Source organism: Podarcis erhardii (genome assembly GCF_964252035.2).
Source record: "Podarcis erhardii genome assembly, chromosome: 4".
In the NCBI taxonomy this organism is placed as follows: domain Eukaryota; kingdom Metazoa; phylum Chordata; class Lepidosauria; order Squamata; family Lacertidae; genus Podarcis; species Podarcis erhardii.
This window is the reverse complement of record NC_138508.1, coordinates 65,025,950-65,036,547: the sequence shown is the minus strand read 5'-3', so window position 1 is coordinate 65,036,547 and position 10,598 is coordinate 65,025,950. Positions and strand designations below refer to the sequence as shown.

At 48.0% G+C, this 10,598-nt stretch overlaps 1 long non-coding RNA gene across 2 annotated transcripts in view; it reads left to right on the top strand.

Annotated features, from left to right (window-relative positions):
- The window catches only part of LOC309340257, a 557,080-nt gene that overhangs the window by 9,402 nt on the left and 537,080 nt on the right, over nt 1-10,598 (top strand). The window lies entirely within an intron of this gene.

The window sequence follows — 10,598 nt, the reverse complement described above, 5'->3', positions numbered from 1 at the left end:
GATTTGACTGGAATGAAATGGGACCAGACGAGATCAAAAGGATTCTGAGTGGCTGGGACTGAGTCAAAGGCTGAAAGCCTCGCCTGAAGCCGGGAAGGTTTGGCCGGCTGCGAATGCGATGGCATTAAACCCGGGACTATCCTCCAGCAGCCTCTCTCTTTTGAAACCAAGCGGGCTAAGGATGCTTTGATGCTTCCACTGGCACCGGCCTTCTCCAACAAGAGGATAAAAGTGCCAGGTATCTGATCCTTCCCAACGATGGTGGCCGTCCCTAAACCACCCTGATTTCTAGATCCATTTCATTGTCGTTGTTGCTACTTCAAACAAGTATTTTGTCAGGGAGAATTTTCCCCTAGTGTTAAAGCTCGTTCAAGACTGGGGAATAACCCCACGTTGGCATCAGTGGGCCTTCTTTGGTAGGCAGATGCGGATGTGTAACCGTCGGAGGACCGGGATCGGGGCCCAATACCGCCGTGTTCTCCGTTCTGCTGCTTCTGGAATACGAGATTCCCCACTGCTCTGCGAAGGCAGCGTGAACAGCGGAGGCAGAGCGAGGGAGCAAATAATGGTTAATTTTAAAAAACAAAAATCCTGGTTTTGGACAAGGGGAATACTCCAGGCCTGATTTTCTTTCTGCTCAACTTTCCTCGTTTGAACGTGTCAAAGAAATTTACAAAGGCATCTACTTGAATCGCTTACACTGGGTATTTAAAAATACAAGGATTTATAATTGGGATCTCTCTCTCTCCCTCTGTCTCTCTCAAACTGTAATAAACATCTGGATAACTCTTTCAAATGCTAATGTGCCATCGACGTTCCGGAGCTGCCTTGGCAGAAGCGTTTCATCCGCCACTGGAGACGGAGGGAAAAAGGGGCTGGGAAGCGGAGCGGGGCGCCTGCACCCGGAGGGGGGGGGAACCTCCGCACAGGAGGGTCGTCCCACAACGGGGCCCGGCTCTCGCAGCTCGCCTCGCCTCGCCCCCGTTGCTTTTGCCCCCGTCCCACTTCTCCTCCTCACAGCGCGACACTTGCTGTAGAAAGGAGAAACCAAACAGGCTTTCACTCTGCTTGAGACGGCCCCCTCTTCTCTCGCCCTGGGAAAGGCAGAGTTTTAAGAAGACCATGAGGATGGGGAGCAGTTAAAGAAACACGAGACCGCCCTTCGTCTTAGCTCCTCGCCATCCTGGTCTTCCCACCCAAACGCACCCGACCAAGAAGCAATCAATGAATAAAATAAGGTTGACTTTACTGGGAGAGCAGGTCTTTATTAGCAGGAATAGTGTTTTTGTTTTTTAAGTAGCAGCAGTAACAATGCTGATGCGGATGATGATAATACCAACCACAAGATGATAATACCAACCACAAGAGCAACAGCCACAATCGGAGTTAATCCCACCTGCCTTTCTCAAGTCTAGAGAAAGAGGACAAATGGGGGCGCAGAGAGGAGGGCTAAGTCAGAGGATGGGACTGGAAGAGCCAAATCCATCCATCCGATCGCGACTTAGAGAGGGAATTTTATTGTTGTGGCCAACCCAAGAAACCAACCGAGGTGCCTGGCCACCTATTGGAAGGGCAGGGAAAGCCCCGACCGAGCAATTCCCGCAGCAGGTTGTGCCTCTCTCCGCCTGCGCCTCCACCACCCCTGAGAGATGCCCCAAACAAACCAGGCAGAGGAGCACTTATGCTGGTTGGCGTCGCCACTTTAGCTCCGATGCGACACCCTCCTTCTTTCCCTCCTCCTCTGTGTTGGGTTCCCCTTTTCCTTGGTACAAACCCGCCCGACTGGTGTAGTGCTGTGTCGGAGAGGGAGAGGGAAAGTCCCGGCCTTCCCTCAAGCCCCGCTTTGCCCGGAGATGCTCTGTCCCACGGGGCGACTTCCAGGTCTCGTTTTGCTGGGCGACGGTGGGCACAACACGTCTTCTTGGCTCACAGCCACCCGCTTCTCCCCTTGAGTCTTAGGCAGACTGGGGAGAAATCGTGACCTCGCAACCTGGGGAGACTCGCTTTCACTCGCCCCTTTTATTCAGATGCGAAAGCTACTTGGACGGAGGGACCCGAAAGTCCCTGCCAGGGGCTCTCCACAATGCCTTCAGCCTTTGAGCTCCTCCGAGGTCGATTTAAACAAATAAATTGCAGTTGAGCTGCAGGTCTGGGTAACCTTAAGCAGCGCTTCCACTCCCTTTTCGAAGGGAGCCTAAAACAAAAACCCAAGCAAAATATACCTCTCTCTGTTTGACCGTTTTTTAAGGAACCACGGTTGTAGTAAGAGGGCGAGAAAGCATAGCTGGAAAGTCGTGCGCTCTTCTTTTCTCAAGACCAACAAGGTTCTCAACTCAAATCAGCCAAACGACCGTGTGTGTGTGTGTGTTGGTACAAAACTGACGTCGTTTGCACCGGGTTTGCTCTCCGTAGAGTCGAAGCAACCGTTTGCATGCCACTAATAAATGGATGGCTTTTCTGCGTAAGTAGGACTGGGTGTGGCACTTGATCTGGCATGGACTTTTTAAAGCGCCCCTCCACCCCAAATCTGTCTATGGGACTCTTGCTCCCTCACCTCGGACCCATTTCTTCTTGGGGAAGGGTAGCTAAGCCCCATGACCCCTAGTGGGGTTTCCCTCCAAATCCTTCCCGGGCTTGGTTCCCGCCAGAAGGGCGAGCAAGCTTTTTGCCGCCCAGATCCTCCGTTCCCCATGCCTCCTCTCCCCATCCCACGCCTTGCCATCTTCGATGCCCCATCGGAACAAGCGGGGTCCAGCTACCACTGGCCCTGGTCCCGGCGGCACAGAGGCCGAGGGGGATTCTTGCCTGCTGTCTGCACCACCGATCTCGCCTCCGCGCGCCTTTGCGTTTCCTTGGCTCTTTTTTTGTCTCTCCCCCTTCTCTCCTTAGCCTTTTAAATAAAAACAAACTTCCCTTTATTGATGGTCTCCCTTTCCCTGTTCCCTCCTGCAACCTGCTAATTTCACACCGGAGCGCCCTTGTTTCCGGGCTCGGGGGAAGCGAGGGAGAGAGAGAAAACAACAATAGTGCAATGATCCAAAATGATACAGTCGAATTATAGCAATTAGAGTTCTACTTGGAGGAGAAAACCTTGCTGAGATCAGCCAAACAAACGGATGCCTTGTAAGGATAACAAGTTTTGGGGAGTGACAGGCAGCGCTGAGAAAGGCAGCAGGGCGCCCGCCGGCAGGTTTCCTTCACCCCCCCAGCTCCACTTTCCTCTTCCTTCCAATCTGCCGGGATTCACCTCATGGAATGGGGCTTCCCACTTCAGCTCCCCCCTAATATGCTCACAGGAGGCAGGAAACGGGATCCCTTCTTCTCTCCCACCCTCCTCTCCCGTTGTACGTGGCAGGGCGCCCCTGCTTCACCGCGAAAAGGCTGACAAACGAGGCGAACATCCGTGCGCCTCGCTCTCCCGCGGGGCCAGGATGTGTCCGGGCGGGCCGCGGAAAAGCAGCGGCGTGGAAAGCCAAGCCTCGGCTGGGCCCAAGCATGTCAGTGATACGCAATGGCATAGATTACCTTGCAAGTTGCAAGCCCAACTATGCACCCCCCTATCCATCTAGCGACCGATCTCTCACTTCTATCGCAATGCGCTTCACAGCAAACGGATTCTGGGCTAGTGGGGGGAGCCTTCGTGATTTCAATGCGGTTTTAGACAGGCCTCTCTTGTTGGATGGTGATAAGAAGCGAGGCCTGAACTTTGAGTTAGGCTAGACCTCTCCACGGCTTGCCTCTGGAATAGGTTGGGTCGAAACCTGGGGGGCTTCCAGGGAAAGTTGGGTGGTGCTGAGCTCTGATCAAAAAGCTCTGCAAACCGTCGGAAGTCGTAACCGACTGAGGACTGCTTGCTTCCATAGGATTGCAGCATGATAGATCCAGGTCAAGTGCGCAGCAGCTCTCAGCTTGACACCCCCGTCTTCGGTGGGGGTTCACTTTCCGCCTGGGAAAGTATTTGCCCGTTGGCTCCTTGGACCAAGTCGGAAGGGGTGGCGATGCCGTTGGGAATGTCAGGCCTTGGGGTACCTCGGAGCGCCCTTCCTACTTGACGATGTACGGACTGCTGTCGGAGACGAGGAAGAGAACGGGCTCCCCTGGAGTACCGAGTGGACCGGATGCCTGAGCTATAGGTGTTTCCAGGCCCCTCGTTTACACCAGGGGCATGGAGGGTGGCAGTGGAGCGAAGGAAAGGAGAGGGATGTAGCCGGGGTGCCAATGGCTTTGCAGTTGTAAGAGGGATCAATAAAGTCCACGTGCAGAGGGAGGGGTGTTATGACTCCGGAATGGTACCGGACTGCTTTTCCTCCTTAATTCCAAACACATCTGTCCACTCTAAACAATACAGGAGTATGCCTGCTTGCCATTCTCAGTGCAGCCCAGCCCCTTGCCATACCACTTTACGCACCAGAACCATGGGCGTAGCCACGGGGGAGGCAAGGAGGGGCGCTGCCCCCCCAAATAAAAACCCCCAATAAAAATACATAGCAAACTGAGGTTCTGCCCCCCATCCTGGCTACGCCCATTACCAAATCCATGATCTATCCAATTTAAGCATCCTTATTCCACTCAATACATTTTCTTTTCTCGCTCGTTCCAATCCGAGAAATCTCAGACAATTGTCACTCCATTCTAGACACTTTTATGCCGGGATCTTTCCTCGCTGCTTTGCTGCGGTTTTAGTCTTCGGAGCCCTTGCCTTCCTCTCCGAGCTTTTCAGTGGGATCAAACAGGCCCGCAGTTTAACACGGGGGCCGTTCCATTAAGCCTCCATTTCCGTGTTGCTTTGCGCTTGCCTGGATCAACTTTATTACCCGTGTTCGCTTTTAATACGGAATGGAAAACACCTTTGGGACCTTTTCCATGGTCCAGTTTTTAGAGGTCCGGGCGTTTCTTAGATGCACGCATAGAAAGGGCCCACGCGCATCCCTCGCGATTTCATTGCGACGCCGCTCTTTTATGTAGCCACTGCAAATGTTCCAGTTCCTTTCATGTTCGTTAATTTTTCCTAGCATCTCGTTTAGTATCACCTCCCTTCCTCCCTAGCCTCACGTGCCCTTTTTAGAAACTCCAAACAGTATTCCATATTGTGCTTCTGCTGAAACTAAGAGCTCGGATCTTCTGTAAATCACATGTCAATTGCCCTCCTGCAGGACCGGGGGGCAGTGGGGACTCCCCAGCGCCTGGAGGAGATATGTTCGCCCTAGTGGACGCGCAGAACTCCAACCTTTCAATCTTGCCGCGTTCTTATAGGACGGACGTAAACCCCGGTGGCTTTGTCTGGAGAAAGAATAAAAGGCAGGAGATGAGACAGAAGCCAGTTTTAACATGTCTATTAGGCTGCCTGCATGCCTAAGGGTTGCCGTGTAAGTTCGAGTGGATGAGGATAAGGCAGGTTCAGATCCCTGTTTCTGCATAAAGCTGATCTAATTTTTCATTTTAACCTCCCCAAACGCTAGTAGTGAAAGTAGTTAGTTGCAGGAAAGCTAATAATCAAATTGTGTCTCAAGTAAGGCTGGTATCTCTTTTATTGAAATCAAGGAATTCCATATTTTCTAATTTGTTTGTTTCATATTAACCATTGTGATATAGCTGCTTTATAACAATGCAGGAGTCACTCCAAGAAAATGTTTGGACAATCGATTTCCTCCAGGAGCCCAACACTGCCATTCCCGGCTAAAACAAATCTTCCCAATGTGCGTTGGTTGCCTTCTCCAGAGGCAAGTCTCCTTGCCTAATTCTCACAAAGTGGAGCGTATCCTTCGTTGCTTAGACGCAGGAGGTCTTTCCGTGAAGAAACAAGCAAGGAAGAATTGCTTCTGAAGAAGGGCGGGGGGTATAGAACCCAAATGTGTTGGGCTCATTTCAATTAACTGTTTCCTAGCACCTATTGAAGCCGTCTGTTTGCTGGTCTTTGGTGGTAACTCACCCACCCTTGTTAATGTTCAGAATTATCCTCTCTAAATCAATGGAAGCAACCCCCCAGAATTTCTATGCAGTGAGGGAGGGAAATACAAGACAGTATTGAATGCAGTGTGTGAACACTCCATATATATGGCCAGTTCACTCATTCTACAGGTTGAATTACCATTGTTATAAACAATTTAGCTGGTGTTTTATGTGCTTGCTTAAGGTCTTAAAGGTGATTGGGCTGTAGTGGTGATGATATTGCACTGGTTCTTACAAGGTATAAAGTGTAGCTACAACGAACACTTAAAATGCACTGTTTCATTTTCATTTTATTTTTGGAATTTAATGCTGATTCTGCCCAAGCCTGCGGTTTGGAACCTTGCTGTTAATTTTAGCCCCTTTCTCCAAACTGGCTTGTGACTGGCAACAGTTGTCCCTTCATGTAGTTTATGTTCTATGGGGCTTGAGGTACCAGATGTAATAGAATTGGGCTTGGCTAGCAATGGCAGATTTGTCTGGGGGAGGGCCAGAAGCTGCACATTTGAATATTAGTACTAGAGATCTCATCTCAAACTTGGGTGGGGGGGAGGCCAGTGTTTGTGCTACCTCTAGCTCTTTAAACAAAGAGAAAAAAATTGTGGGGAGACATAAAGGAGGAGAGGGATTTTTGGTTTCTAAAGAGCTAAAGGAGGGTCTAGAGGTGGACCAAGAAATTAAATGGAAAAGGACATGGAGAGAACACAAGTCTCTGGAAAACAGGCACTGAAAAAGAAGCATTTGATATGCCTTCGCATCTCAAACGTTTTTGAAGACAGGTTTATTTCCATCTCTATGGTGAGCTAATTGTATAATAGACCAAGTAATTATATAATTTATTTCCTATTCCTGTTTTAAATATCTCAAGGAATTGGGATGCTGCCTTTGGGGAGAGTGCAAAGAGTAAGGCATAAAGGTTATAGCTAATGAGCTATCTGTAATGAAACACTGTTTGTGTTTGTGTGTGTGTGTGAGGTTACAAGTCTTAAACATGGTTCCCAATGGTGCAAGTAAGCCTGAAAAAGAAATGAGTAGATTTACTGTTATGTTGCCTGAGGTATACTTTCTTGATAAATCCTTGGCTCTCAAAACAGAGTTTCCCAGGAAAATCCACCATAGGTAATAAGTTGATGAAGATATGTACTACATTGCTTGCAATACTAAGGCATCATTCAAACTGTGCTCCTTATCAAATAACCTGGTATGGGGCCATAATGGGATGCGGGTGGCACTGTGGTCTAAACCACTGAGCCTAGGGTTCAGAAGGTTGGCGGTTCAAATCCCTGCGACAGGGTGAGCTCCTGTTGTTCGGTCCCAGCTCCTGCCAACCTAGCAGTTCAAATGCGCGTCAAAGTACAAGTAGATAAATAGGTATATAAGTAGATATTTGTTGTTGTTTAGTTGTTTAGTCGTGTCCGACTCTTCGTGACCCCATGGACCAGAGCACGCCAGGCCCACCTGTCTTCCACTGCCTCCCGCAGTTTGCTCAAACTCATGCTGGTAGCTTCAAGAACACTGTCCAACCACCTCGTCCTCTGTCGTCCCCTTCTCCTTGTGCCCACCATCTTTCCCAACATCAGGGTCTTTTCCAGGGAGTCTTCTCTTCTCATGAGGTGGCCAAAGTATTGGAGCCTCAGCTTCACGATCTGTCCTTCCATTGAGCACTCAGGGCTGATTTCCTTAAGAATGGATAGGTTTGATCTTGTAGTCCATGGGACTCTCAAGAGTCTCCTCCAGACCATAATTCAAAAGCATCAATTCTTTGGCAATCAGCCTTCTTTATGGTCCAGCTCTCACTTCCATACATCACCACTGGGAAAACCATAGCTTTAACTATACGGACCTTTGTTGGCAAGGTGATGTCTCTGCTTTTTAAGATGCTGTCTAGGTTTGTCATTGCTTTTCTGCCAAGAAGCAGGTGTCTTTTAATTTCGTGACTGCTGTCACCATCTGCATACCTCCAGCGGGAAGGTAAACGGTGTTTCCGTGTGCTGCTCTGGTTTCACCAGAAGCGGCTTAGTAATGCTGGCCACATGACCTGGAAAAACTGTCTGTGGACAAATGTTGGCTCCCTCGGCCAGTAAAGCAAGATGAGCGCCATAACCTCAGAGTCGTTCGTGATGGGACTTAACTGTCAGGGGTACTGTCAGGGGTACTGTCAGGGGTACTTAACTGACAGCTTCATAAGAGCTGGTCCCCTTTCTAGTCATTTTGAACATCTTCAAATGGGAGAGCACGAAGGTGTGTTTGCCATGCTGGCTGGAGAGTTGGAATCCAACAACCTCTGGGAGGCCACAGGTTAGACACACCTGCTTGTAGACAGCTCCCTCACATTACTGCAACCTTTCCCCATTTGACTGTTTGATGTCCCATTGACCAATATAAAGTACAGCTGTTATTAACTGCCTCTTTGAGTTTATTTCCCCTCTTGACATTGTTTTGTTCTTCTTTAAGACAACCAATTTAAAAGGAAAAAACGGTTGTGCTGGAGACAGCGTGAGAAATATGAATGTAAAAAGTAAGGTTCCCCCACCCCATCTTCCAGATTCAGGAGGTGTGATTCAAGTTTATATTAGTAGGAAAAGGAGTTACAGAGGTTATAAGTGATGTTCCCAAGAAAATACTTTCCTAGATGATGAAGATGAGAAGTCGTAGTATTAATAACAGTATTAGTAGTATTTCCAACCCACCCTTCACCATAAGGGCTGGTTACAGCAAATTTAAAATACAACGTTTAAAACAAATTATACTGCTTGAATGCAGGGCTGGCCCAAGACATGTTGGCACCTAAGTCAAACCACAAAATGGTGCCCTTTCTAGGGAAGAAAGTGTGAGTGGAGATCTATATCAGCAACAAGGAGGGAGGGCAATAAAGACTTACATCAGGAACAAGTGTGGGAGGAGACCAGCAGTTTTTCCTATTTGCCAAGTGGCCACTGTAGAGGCAGCATGGGGAGAGGAGAGGCTGCTGAGGAGGCAGCAGATCTGACCTCTAAGGAGTGCTACACAGCTGTTGCTGCTACCCCACTAGCAGCAGTGGGTGATGCATTATTTAGAGGCCCAATCTGCTGCCTTTGTGGATCCTGAGGCCTGAGGTGGTCACCTCAACTTGCCTCATGGGTGAGCCGGCCCTGCTTCAATGTCAGATACTTTAGATTGCAGTCCTGTAAACACTTACTTGGGGATAAGTCCTACTGAATTAAATGGGCTTACTTCTGAGTAGACATTCATAGGATTTCACTGTTACCGGATGGCCTAAAGTAAACTACCCTACGAGAGATATATCAACGTTGAATTACCCACAGGCTCAGCTTTCTCCTTTCCAAACTATGTTCTTTACATGGCTCTTCTGTGACCTATTGCATCACCTTCCAAATCCTTTTTGCTTTAAGCTTCTTTATAACACTACTTCTGATCTCCATTTACTCTTGATATTGTTCCCTGCACTCTCTTGACAATTCCTGGGTCTTTGTCTGCTTTCTTTGTAGCTGTCATATTTATCTCTCATATGTTTGTGATAGGGGAATTTTTTACTATTACAGGTTATAAGACAAGGATGTTTGCTGTCACCCCACTTATTTACACACCGCATAGAGCCTTTGGTGATTTCAAATGGAAGTAATCCAAAAATCAAGGGCATTTCTGCAGGAGATGAAGAATTAAAAAAATGCTGTATCCCAATAATCTTTTAGATATTGGCATTTAACTAAATATAGTAAGATCTCAGTGTATGAAAAACAAGGGATGGGGAAGCAGGTTTGTTTGGAATGTAACATATTTGGGTGAAGAAAGGAATCATTAAATATTTACGAATCTTTTATGAAACTTGTTCAATAATCATCTCTCAGTTGTCACTGGAGCCCTAATAGTGATGGTGGGTTTTTTTGGGGGGTGGTGGGAGAAGGCAACTACTGTACGTAAAGGCACATTCCCAGCCACATCAAGACAGGGGGGGGGGAACATGTTTGTCTGAACTTGTGTAAGGATGCCGCCATTTACATCACACCAGTTAAATGTGCATATAAACGGCAATGACATATGTACGGCCATCCTATGTATTTGTGAACTGTGATGCAAACTTGTGCATGATTACTCAGACATACACCCTGTTGTATGTACATAGGACTCACTGATTATGCACATACATTTATAGGTGTCTGTCACATTGCCCGCTTACAGTGGTGACCATGGGCATACTATCCTCTTGAGACATGCAGGTGCAAAGCAGCTATGCAAGGCTCTTACCATGTGGAAAAACTTGTCTGCTCTATTAAAAAGTAAAACCTGAAGCCTAATTCGATTACAGTAGAATTAGAATCAGTTAACCCCCCCCCTGCTCTACATCAGGCTTCCTCAACCTCGGTCCTCCAGATGTTTTTGGCCTACAACTCCCATGATCCCTAGCTAGCAGGACCAGTGGTCAAGGATGATGGGAATTGTAGTCCCAAAACATCTGGAGGGCCGAGGTTGAGGAAGCCTGCTCTACATAACTGTTGCAATACAAATCTCTGCTTGCAATCCAACAACTACCAAAGAAGATGGGAAAGTGATCTGAAATGATGTGATAATGTAAAGCTGTCTTGGTTGTGTATGATTTTCTGCAAGAAAAGAAGCGCCTTGCTTAAAATTCCATTTTATTTTAAATACATTGT